A 12,652-nucleotide genomic window follows, 5' to 3' on the forward strand; every position below is an offset into this window, starting at 1 on the left:
GTTGTTGTTGTTGTTCAGTCGCTCAGTCATGTCCAACTCTTTGCTACCCCATGGACTGCAGCATGCCAGGCTTCCCTGTCCTTCACTATTTCCCAGAGTTTGCTCAAACTCCTGTCCTTTGAGTTGATGATGCCATCCAATCATCTTATCCTCTGTTGTCCCATTCTCCTCCTGCCCTTAATCTTTCCCAGCATCAGCGTCTTTTCCAAAGAGTTGGTTCTTCACATCAGGCAGCCAAAGTATTGGAGCTTCAGTTTAAGCATTAGTCCTTCTAATGAATATTCAGTGTTGATTTCCTATAGGATTGACTGGTTTGATCTCCATCACTGTAGTATCAGACAGAATATTTTCACTGTCCTAAAAATACTTTATGTGTTGCCTATTCAGCCCTCCCCTTGCCAAACTCTCTTTAAAATTTTACTCTATCCTTGTAGCTCCTCCTACTCTACTATCTCTTAAGTGTGTATAAAGTACTTGTTTCTTCACTGGTGGATAGTAGATGGTGTTACCTTTGTTTTATATAGGCAGGAGGTGAAATTTTCACTATGTTAAGGATTTGTGCTCTGTACCTTTCCCCAGCAATATATTTCAGGAGGAAATCTGTATTCTTTATGAGTCTGGCCCTAAAACTCCATAGATTTCAATTATCTTGCAAGTCTAGTCATGCATCAAAAGATCTCTTTCCCCCACTAAATATGATGCCTAAAATGAAAAGCTGCTATGTTGTTCATACGCTGTGCTTTGAGGAACAGCTTTTCACAGATGGAAAGGCATAAAAATGATGGGCTGTTATCTTGTAGCTGAGACTCCATGCTCTGAACATATGAAATATTGATATTAAATCAAGCTGTACCTGGTTTCTCCCATATGAATCCTTCCAAGTTCTTGACCTCTCTTCTGTTGCTGTTTCATTTTAGGCAGAATTCCAGAGGCAGGGTGGGGATGGAGGGGATCTGTGGCCTCAGTGAAAGACAAATGAAATTGGACTAGCCTGTTCATGTATTAGTAAACTCAGGGAAGAAAGAAAACAGTAAAAATAAGGGAAACGACAATATGGTCACAAAGCTAAACATTTATTCAATAGGAAACTGCTTCACCCATATGCAATGACACCATTAAATGCTGACAACAGCACTTCTAATATTCATAACTAATAAACTGTGAAAGAAAATACATTCTAAGTACACAGATTATTGGTTAAAGTAATGCTCACTGCTATAAAAACAAAACCAAAGCTTATAATGGTTAAAAAAAATATATCTCACTCATGTACGGCCAAAATGAGTGTTACTGATTTACTGGGGGTCACCTCCAGGCACTGATTCAGGGTCCCGTGCTCATCCCAGTTGTGATTCTATCAGCTTTAACACCAAGTTCCTGAGGTTGCCACACTCCCCTGCATCAATTCACATGAAGGAAAAGAGCACAGAGAATCTATTGGGAAGTTTTTATACACCAGGCTCAGAAATGCTATACATCACTTCTACTCATTCTATTGGCTAGAACCCACCCAACTGGCTACATCTAAGTGTAAAACAGTCTTATAAAATGCTATCTGGCTGTATGGCTTAGAAGAGGAAGAAAAACTTTCATTGATCATAGCTTACATATTTTCAATAAGAGCATTTTCAAAAATTTTCTTCAGAGATAATTTGACAAGACAATGGAACAAATGGGTTACTGGGATAAAGAGTTTTCACACACACACAAAAAAATGAAAAAAGATATCTCAATATCACATACTTTTAATACATCCTGAAAAATGTATAAAAATCTGTCTTTGCAGTCCCTAAAATTGTCTTACCATTCTGTCTGAAAGCGACATAGTTGGGGTTTTTCAAATTCACTAAGATATGAAGGCAGAGATAGTAGTTAAAGTCAAACCTTTCAGTTGTCAAAGCCCAAACCATCAAACTCTAGAAGATTCTGTCTTTCACTGGCTATAGTGAGTCTAGTCCAAACCTTGGTTCTTAGTATCTGGTAGAATAGCTATAGCGTCATGAGGACATGGAATAAAATCAAGAGGAAAATTTGCTGGAGTATTAGTCATAAAAACTCACAATGTCACTAACAGGTAAATACTGTTTTTTCCAGTGACTCTGGTATGTATGGTGTGAAAGTCACTCAGTCATGTCCAACTCTTTGCAACCCCATGGACTATACAGTCCATGGAATTCTCCAGGCCAGAATACTGGAGTGGGTAGCCTATCCCTTCTCCAGCCAATCTTCTCAATCTAGGAATCAAACCGGGGTCTCCTGCATTGCAGGCGGATTCTTTACCAACTGAGCTATCATAGGTAACAATTATTTCAAGTTATTTTTAATGACTCCCATCTAATCACACAGTACTTATATCCATTCTAGGGATAAACTGTACATTTTCTGGAGGTTAACTGTTTCAAGACCTGACATTTAATTTAGATTAAGAATTCACTAATTGGTTCCCAGGGGGCCCAGCTACCAACAGGAAAACTACCTTTAGTTTTTAAGATCATCTTTTCAACCAAATTCTGTTCATATGAATTTTATTTCTAGCTTTAAAAATTTGTATTTCAAAATCAATTCTGTAAATATTCTTAGAGATATATTAGCAAAACAGAAGAGTGAGATTGTTATGCTGAAATTCACTAAAAGTTTACTATCCCAACCCCTGATGCTAGCTTTTTACCTGGAAGCTTTTCCCACTTCTGTGCTCGACTGTTAGTTTATTAGTCTTAAAAATTACTTGGAAAATCAGAAAATTTTTCCAGTGTCATTTACATATAACCAATGATTTTTTTCTAAACATATGACTTCTGTGATTCATGAATTAAGAATATGGTTTTTAGAGAAAAAATGCCATGGATTAAATACATATATTCAGCTTCCACAGTTTATGTGCATTTTTTAAACATCTATTTGATGAAGACATCATAACACATTGAACATAAAAAGAAAAAATAGATGTTTTCCCTCTATGAGGCAAAGGTGTAAAGGTAATATATTTACCCAATATTAACCAAGAATATTTACTGAACAATAAATAATAAGTCCTCTCATAAGGAGCAATAAATCAACAAATAATGAATCCTCTCTTAGGATGGCAGCCTAAAGAAGTATTTGTTTTTAGGCTGCTGCTGCTGCTAAGTCACTTCAGTCGTGTCCGACTCTGCGCGACCCCATAGACGGCAGCCCCCCAGGCTCCCCTGTCTCTGGGATTCTCCAGGCAAGAACACTGGAGTGGGTTGCCATTTCCTTCTCCAGTGCATGAAAGTGAAAATTGAAAGTGAAATCGCTCAGTCTGACTCAGCTCAGTCTGACTCAGCGACCCCACAGAATGCAGCCCACCAGGCTCCTCCATCCATGGGATTTTCCGGGCAAGAGTACTGGAGTGGGTTGCCATTGCCTTCTCCTAGATCATGAAATTTTAGAAATGAACTATTTAACTGAATTCACATGCCCTTGAAATATTGGTAAACAAAAAAGTTAAGAAAGCTAATCTAAATTAATCTAATAATCTGGTTTAATATTAGGATTCATAAAAATGAGTAAAGCAATATGAAAATATAGAATTAACTCTGTAAATACATAGGTTATAAAAGAAGAAATGTCATTAATTATTGCCTGAGTATAGATCCTTAACATTTTTTTTAAAATACCAACTCCTGGTAACTTCAATTTCTTATGTTCATTATTGTTCTTGCATGAGAAAAGAAGAGCTAATTCCTGATCCCATTGCTCTTTTACAAAACTTCAGAGATAACAGTGTTTTTAAGATATTATCCACAAAGGAAGATCAGGGGAAGTATACACTGATCCCAGAAAAGCACAACCTTAAGGAAATTACTTTAGCAGGAAACTTCTTCACATGGTGATATTATAGCAAAGTTTGATATCATTAGCCAATAAATGATAAGCATTACATTTTAAACCAAAGTGGGAAATACAGATTACACTTCAGGTAAAAAAAAAAATTATTTCACCAAATTAAAAAGAGAAACCTAGGCCTAAAGCTTGGAGAAGGTGATAGCAACCCACTCCAGTACTCTTGCCTGGAAAATCCCATGGATGGAGGAGCCTGGTAGGCTGTAGTCCATGGGGTCGCTAAGAGTCAGATTCAGACACGACTGAGAGACTTCACTTTCACTTTTCACTTTCATGCATTGGAGAAGGAAATGGCAACCCACTCCAGTGTTCTTGTCTGGAGAATCCCAGGGACGGGGGAGCCTGGTGGGCTGCTGTCTCTGGGGTCGCACAAAGTAGGACACGACTGAAGCGACTTAGCAGCAGCAGGCCTAAAGCTACATAGCAATCAGGATATGCTAAAAAAAAGAAAGCAGTGAACAAAGTAAAGTTGGAAAGCAAATGTATTCTTGGTCTAAAATCCTTTTCAAAATGTAATTGTACCATGTAACAGTTTGTTTTGATTCTAGTGGTCTTGATTGTGCAATTAATAATTTGTACTCTGAATTTAAAATGATGGGAAGCAATAAGGTGAAGATGACATATATCTGGACCCAGAGTCCACACGCACAGGCTAAAAATCCCCAGCCTTGTGACCCTGGGCAAGTCCCTTCAACCCTCTGTCTTGCCTCTGATCCCATATGCCCTGGAGTGTCCTCCATCCTGCCTGCCGCCTCCTGTTGTCCACCACTCTGCTCTCAGGTTCTGACTAGAGAACAACCCCAAGCTGCTGGCTGACTGTGGTAGGGTGAGTTTGGAAGATGGGTGGTCACACCAGAGAGCTCTGGAGGGAAAACCATGCTAGATGAGGGCTTTGAAAGTCTTTAGAAAAGACAGCTCATGCATTTCCAGAGTCATAAATTGTCACATGAAGCCAATGATCTCATTTTAGTGATATTTGTTATTGAAAGAAATATGGATAACAACTTGTCTTAAAATCATTTCATGATGTTGTGGTAAATAATATCAAACCAGCCCAGAGCCCTGGCATTTTACACTGCCTTTAAAAATTAACAAACCAGCAAAGTAGAAACTTCTTGATCCTCCTTCAACCAAAAGAGATGGAAAGTGCAAAGACATCATATCTATTTGAAAATACAGGGTATACCCCCATGTTTATCATGAAGTACAGTGCTGTGTTTTCAAGATTATTTTTATTTTGTATGTACCCTGTAGTGCTCAATATTTTAATTGCCACTTCCTCAACAAAGTTATTGGAAATCTTCCATCTTGCCATTAGCACTTGCGAAATAACTGTTAACAATATGTTATCCAGACACAGAAACTTTGTAATTAATGTTGGAATAGTCTTCAAAGTCTAGTGACTAAAATATATCCTATAAAAATTACTGGACTTCATTCAATGCTATTCTGCTGTTTTAAAGTTCAGTAAATGTGTTGAGGGGGAGATATTTGGCAACCTAAGTTGGCCAGTCTGGCAGGGAGACCTGAGATGCTGGAGGGTTTAATTTCTGTTGTGTGGTAAGTACACCAAAGGCCTCCAGAGTTTCAGTGCAATCCCTGAAAGGCTGAAGGAGATCTGACCAAATGCAACTCCCAGTGGGAATCTGAACAGTCATCCGGGGCTATATTCCCACCTTGTCAGTTGATGAGGCACTGGGACAGGTTCCATTTAAGCAATAAAACACAACAGGCCATGTATATATCTGGGTGATTATAGCATAACTCAGATTGTGTTATAAGTCATGAGGCTGAAGGCCAAGTGTATTAACTCCATGAGAAGTGCAATATTGGCCCCAAAACACACTGCCTGAAGTGTCTTATTGCTGTCAAGAAATGGAATTTCTACAGTACATTAAGAAAAGGAAAACACTTAGCACAGTGGATTTAAAATAACCATGGCTATGACATCACTGACAGCTAATCAAAACTCTAATTGCAACCAGAGTTCTGAGCTATTGTATGAAAGGTCTTAACAGACCCAGGCACAGATACCATGAAGAACAATGCCGAGGCCATGAGCAAAACTTCAGTAGCACAGGACGTGAAGTGAGACCGGAATGGGCTGGCAGATTTCAGACAATCTCATTAGCATGAGTGGGTAACTTTGTAGTGAACTCACCTTGGGCCAGTTAGCCAAAAAAAAAGTAGTGCAAACACCCCTTGAATATTTTCTCCTTCAATTGCAACCTTCATTTTCATACAGTTAAATATTTCTTTAAATGATTAAAGATAAGGCAGCATAAATGAAAATAATACCCAGTTCACTTGCTCTAGAGGAGATGAAAGGTTATAATGAGCTGAGAGGAGTTATGGGGGTCACATCTTCCTCATGATCCGTGCAAGGAATTTTCAGTGATATTAAGTTGAAGTTGTCCAAACGGATTGAAGTCAGTATGTAGTCATAAGGACTCAATTCACATTTTACATCTGAATCTGTGTAGCACCACAAAGTGGAACGTGTGTTTCATGGTCCAGGTAAAAGCCTCAAAAAATTTAGCTATGCCAAAGCACACACTGAGAGGTTCGTTCAGAAGGTATATAACAGGGAAGCACATAACATTATAAATGAGAGCAAAAAGAAGGGTTGTCTCAGGAGCCCAAGGATTTGAGCCTAACAATTTTATGGGTCACCATGGATAAGTACATAATTTTTGTGGGTTTTAGTTTACCTCCAGTGAGTGTTCCTGGACTCTGGTTATAGGCGTTGCTTCCTCAGCCTGAAAATGCAGCAACTCTGATATTTCCTGAAAGTTTACTGACAGGGCTTCCCTGGTGGCTCAGACGGTTAAAAAGTCTGCCTACGATGCAGGAAACCCAGGTTCAATCCCTGAGTCAGGAAGATCTCCTGGAGAAAGGAAATAGTAACCTGCTCCAGTATTTTGCCTGGAGAATCTCATGGACAGAGCATGGTGGGCTATAGTCCATTGTAGTTACAAAGAATAGGATACATTACAAAGAATAGGACACGACTTAGACTGAACAAAAACAATGAATGATCTGTTAATGGTACTCAAGTGAAAACTTCATGTTCTTGTGGGAAAAAACAAGGAAGAGTTTATTCCATTAGAGTCCATTCAGGTTCTGGAAGAAGGTAGCACAAAAACATGTTTTTCTCTTTCTTCTTAATTTGCTTAAAAATTTTACCCATATCATACCTGTCACCCATGATTATACTCATTTACAGATAATAATTGTATCCTACCTATCACAAAATATTTTTAATAGTTTTACTTTATGTATTTTTCTAATAATCTTTATTTATATCAGCTTGGGTTCTTTTGGAACTATAGAAATGTTAAATGTATAACCAAATGACTAAAATTAGATATATGTAAAATTATTATTCCTTATAAATATTAAACTCTTATTCATAAGAAACAGATCAATTAATTATTTTATCTTGTCAAAACTTTATATATATGGATTTAAAAATTCTGCTGTTTTAACCAATCCATTAAAAATAGTTAACAGTCTTGCTGGATTTAATGGTTTTATTAATAATATATACTTTGGTTTAATTTGAAATAAGCTACATTTCCAAATTCTGTTTTAACTAATGATCTTGCAAAGGACCTTTGATAAGCTAAATCCTTCATAATTTTAATAACCTTTCTCTTTGATAAGACAAAGAACCAGAGTCCAATACATATTCAGTTAATAACTTAGGATCTAGAATATTGCCACAGCGTCAAAGCTAGTTACTGAATAGCTTAATAAAAAATATTCCAATTACACCAGTATTAAGAGTGTTGTGTCCAGTAAAACTTAAGTATTACACAGAGATGTAAACATTAGGATCTAATGACCGGCTAGTAACACATTAGTCAGAGCCACTATGAAATGATATTCTCTTTTGTTGTACAACGATGCCATGAATAAGTGTAAAGCCACTTTCAAAGTACATGCTTCATCAGTTCAGTTCAGTTCAGTCACTCAGTCGTGTTCAACTCTTTGCGACCCCATGGACTGCAGACAAAGCAGGCTTCCCTGTCCATCACCAACTCCCGGAGTTCACTCAAAGTCAGGTCCATCAAATTGGTGATGCATTCCAACCATCTCATCCTCTGTCGTCCCATTCTCCTCCCGCCTTCAATCATTCCCAGCATCAGGGTCTTTTCTAATGAGTCAGTTCATCGAATCAGGTGGCCAAAGTATTGGAGTTTCAGCATCAGTCCTTCCAATGAATATTCAGGATCGTTTAACTTCAGGATGGACCGGTTGGATCTCCTTGCTATCTAAGGGACTCTTAAGAGTCTTCTCCAACACCACAGTTCAAAAGCATCAGTTCTTTAGCACTCAGCTTTCCTTATGGTCCAACTCTCACAACCATACATGACTACTGGAAAAACCATAGCTTTGAGTAGATGGACCTTTGTTGGCAAAGTAATGTCTCTGATTTTCAATATGCTGTCTAGGCTGGTCATAACTTTTCTTCCAAGAGGCAAGTGTCTTTTAATTTCACGACTGTAATCACCATCTGCAGTGATTTTGGAGCCCAAAAAATAAAGTCTGTCACTGTTTCCATTGTTTCCCCATCTATTTGCCATGAAGTGATGGGACCGGATGCCATGATCTTAGTTTTCTGAATGTTGAGAGTTTTGTGTGTGTGTGTGTGTGTGTGTGTGTGTGTGTGTGTGTGTGTGTGTGTTTTATTGAAGGATAATTGCTTTATAGAATTTTGTTGTTTTATGTCAAACCTCAACATGAATCAGCCATAGGTATACATATATCCCCTTCCTTTTGAACCTCCCTCCTGTCTCCCTCCCCATCCCACCCCTCTAGGTTGATACAGAGACCCTGTTTGAGTTTTCTGAGCCTACAGCAAATTCCCGTTGGCTATCTATTTTACATATGGTAATGTAAGTTTCCATGTGAGTCTTTCCACATATCTCACCCTCTCCTCTCTTCTCCCCATGTCCATATGGACATGAATGTTGAGTTTTAAGGCAACTTTTTCACTGTCCTCTTTCACTTTCATCGAGACGCTCTTTAGTTCTTCTTCGCTTTCTGCCATAAGGGTGGTATCAGCTGCATATCTGAGGTTATTGATATTTCTCCCAGTAATTTTGATTCCACTTTGTGCTTCATCCAGCCCAGTATTTCTCATGATGTACTGTGCATATAAGATAAATAAGCAGGGTGATAATATACAGCCTTGATGTACTCCTTTCCCAATCTGGAACCAGTCTGTTGTTCCATGTACAGTTCTGACTCTTGCTTCTTGACCTGCATACAAACTTCTCAAGAGGCAGGTCAGGTGGTCTGGTATTCCCATCTCTTAAAGAATTTTCCACAGTTTGTTGTGATCCACAGAGTCAAAGGCTTTGGCATAGTCAATAAAGCAGAAATAGATGTTTTTTCTGGAACTCTTGCTTTTTCGATGATCCAACAGATGTTGGCAATTTGATCTCTGGTTCCTCTGTTTTTTCTAAATCCAGCTTGAACATCTGGAAGTTCATGATTCACGTACTGCTCAAGCCTGGCTTGGAGAATTCTGAGCATTACTTTGCTAGAGTGTAGATGAGTGCAATTGTGCAGTAGTTTGAACATTCTTTGGCATTGCCTTTCTTTGGGATCAGAATGAAAACTTATTTTTTCCAGTCCTGTGGCCACTGCTGAGTTTTCCAAATTTTCTGGCATATTGAGTGCAGCATTGTCACAGCATCATTTTTCAGGATTTGAAATAGCTCAACTGGAATTCCATCACCTCCACTAGCTTTGTTCATAGTGATGCTTCCTAAGGCCCACTTGACTTTGCATTCCAGGATGTCTGGCTCTAGATGAGTGATCACACCATTATGGTTATCTAGGTCATGAAGATCTTTTCTGTACAGGTCTTCTGTGTATTCTTGCTACCTCTTCTTCATATCTTCTGCTTCTGTTAGGTCCCTACAATTTCTGGCCTTTTTTATGCCCATCTTTGCATGAAATGTTCCCTTGGTATCTCTAATTTTCTTGAAGAGATCTCTAGTCTTTCCCATTCTATTGTTTTCCTCCATTTCTTTGCACTGATCACTGAGGAAGGCTTTCTTATTCCTCCTTGCTATTCTTTGGAACTCTGCATTCAAGTGGGTATATCTTTCCATTTCTCCTTTGCCTTTCATGTTTTTTCTCTTCTCAGCTATTTGTAAGGCCTCATCTCTCATCAGGAAGCTTCCATAAGCCTCTTACTCTTCTCCATCAGAGGGCAGACAGAATGAAAACCACAATCACAGAAAACTAACCAATCTGATCAGATGGACCACAGCCTTGTCTAACTCAATGAAACTATGAGCCATGCCATGTTGGGCCACCCAAGACAGACAGGACATGGTGAAGAGTTCAGACAAAATGTGGTCCACTGGAGAATAGAATGGCAAACCACTTCAGTATTTTTACCTTGAGAGCCCCATGAACAGTGTGAACATGCTTCATACTTCCTATAACAATATAACATAGCTTCATCTATGAAATGGGCTACCTACAACATACCATGGGCTGCCACAATAGGACCAATTCCCAATTATTTAAACTAATGAATGGCCTGAATAAGTTAAGCCAGCTAATAAAGCCAGTTCTCTTACTGCAGACATTGCTTGTAACATACTTGTTAGAAGGGTTGCTGGGATGTTGACATATTTGGCTAAGGGATCCAAAATATACATGTTCTGCTCTGACAACCACCCTTACTCAAATTTCCTGCTGTGCCTTCTCCCCAGCCCCCCAACACAAAAAGGGAAGCAAAGTGCAAAGTGCTGGGGTTGTTTCTTTGATTTTACTGGCTTATCCCTGCCCAATTACTGCCAGTGCACAATGAAAGTAAAAAACTAGGGTGGGCTGTGTGTGCCCATACTCTATCTACAAAGTGGAGCCACTTCTTACCCCTACTCCTAACCTATGATAGGCTCTTACCATTTCTGGCCCATCATGGGCAAGAAGTCAAAGCAATGACCAACAAGTGCAGGCATACTTTGTGGTGATCAACAAGGCAGATTCAGGTTCCCACCACACCAGCAGCATGATGGAGGGTTGCAGCAGAAGGCCCATGGGTGCATGAGCATGAACACAGTAAACCTCATCATCAGACTGCCCATTAGTATTTCAAGACTTTGAACAATCAGTTTAGCAACTCTTCCCTATTTGGGGAAGGGTGAGGAAGAGGCCTGAGCAGAGAGGGCTTGGGAAGGCAGAAGAGTCTCTGTTTCCACATTTCCTCTCTGCCCAAATAATCCACCAGTTCTACAGGTTTAGTTATTGTGAACTCACATTTGCTGGGAAATGGAAGAGAATTGTGGTATTCTTTTAAGTGATATATTAAGAGGGGCCAAAAGGAAATCTTTTTACCAGGAGTGTTCCCTGGTTGGAGGCAGGTAGCTTCAGGAAAAAGAATACAGGGAAGGAGGAACTTGTGGTGTGGGCAACAGAGAACTGGGAGTTACCTGGCAGAACATCTTATTAGGGTCTATGGACTATAAAACAGCATATGGAAAAGCCTGTTGATGGCTCATTATTCACCGAAATCTTCCCTCACCAACCCATAGTCTTCCATGTAGCAAAGGGATAGTGAAAATATGAGTATACATCCTATGGAGGGGAGTAAAGAGGGGTAAGACAAACCACTTGCCCCATAGTCTGTCTGCTTTGTAATCACCAAAATGATGTAATTTAAATCTTTCTTCCCTTGGTGATCCAATAAAATATTTTTAAAAAGAAAGAAAAACGGCCAAAAATATGTGAAGCAAATATCTAAGAAGAAAAAAATACAGAAGAGCATAAAAGAGCCACAAAGAGATGAACTAAATCCATGAGTAATTACAACAGATTGAATAACGTCCCTCCAAAACTCATGTCCCCGTGAAAACCTGTGAATGTGACCTTATTTGGAAATAGGGTCTTTGCAGATATAATCATGCAAAGTGAGGTCATACTGGACTAGAGTGGGCCCTACATCCAATATGACTGGTATTCTTACAAAAAGAACGGAATCTGGACACAGGCACAGAGAGAAGATGGCCACGTGAAGATGGAGAGAGAGATTGGATTTAACACTCACACAAGCCAAGGAAAGCCCAAGATTGTCAGCAACCATCAGAAACTAGGAAGAGGCAAGGCAGGATCCTCCCCTAGAGCCTTCAGGGAGAGCACAGCCCTGCTGATTTGGATTTCTAGCCTCCAAAACTGTGAGAGGATAAATTTCTGTCTCAAGCCAATCAGTTTGTGGTAACTTCTTATGGCAGCTCAAGGAAACTAGCACAGACACCAATGGTGCATTACTAATACTTGTATATCAGTTGCATTGTTCTTTCTTTACATGGAAATCTATTCTATTCACATACCAAAAAATTAGACTGTTGCACAGAAAAATAATATTATTTACTCACTACCAGAAAAACATGGACTTGGAGTTTTCTTCCACTTGTGCAAATTAGATAGGTACAAAAACCCTCCCCCACTACCTCTCCATCCTTCTTGTGATCATGACCATTCATTTATAAATTGGGATATCAGAGTATGAGGAAATAAATCTACATGGAGATAAATCTACAACCCAAACTCATTAGGATTATTATCTCCTCTATGACAAAATATGCTAACTGATCCAAACAATGATGAGGCCATTAGAATGATTGCACAGATAATATGGATAAATTACAGCATTTCTTTTAGGTATTGCTTTCTTTTCATTGTAATATATATTCAGGAATTATAAAGCATTTAGGATGAGATAAGCCTTGCTTTTCTAAGTTGTAGTAATGCCTTTTGAGGT

This window comes from Bubalus kerabau, chromosome 9 (genome assembly GCF_029407905.1).
Source record: "Bubalus kerabau isolate K-KA32 ecotype Philippines breed swamp buffalo chromosome 9, PCC_UOA_SB_1v2, whole genome shotgun sequence".
NCBI lineage: Eukaryota > Metazoa > Chordata > Mammalia > Artiodactyla > Bovidae > Bubalus > Bubalus kerabau.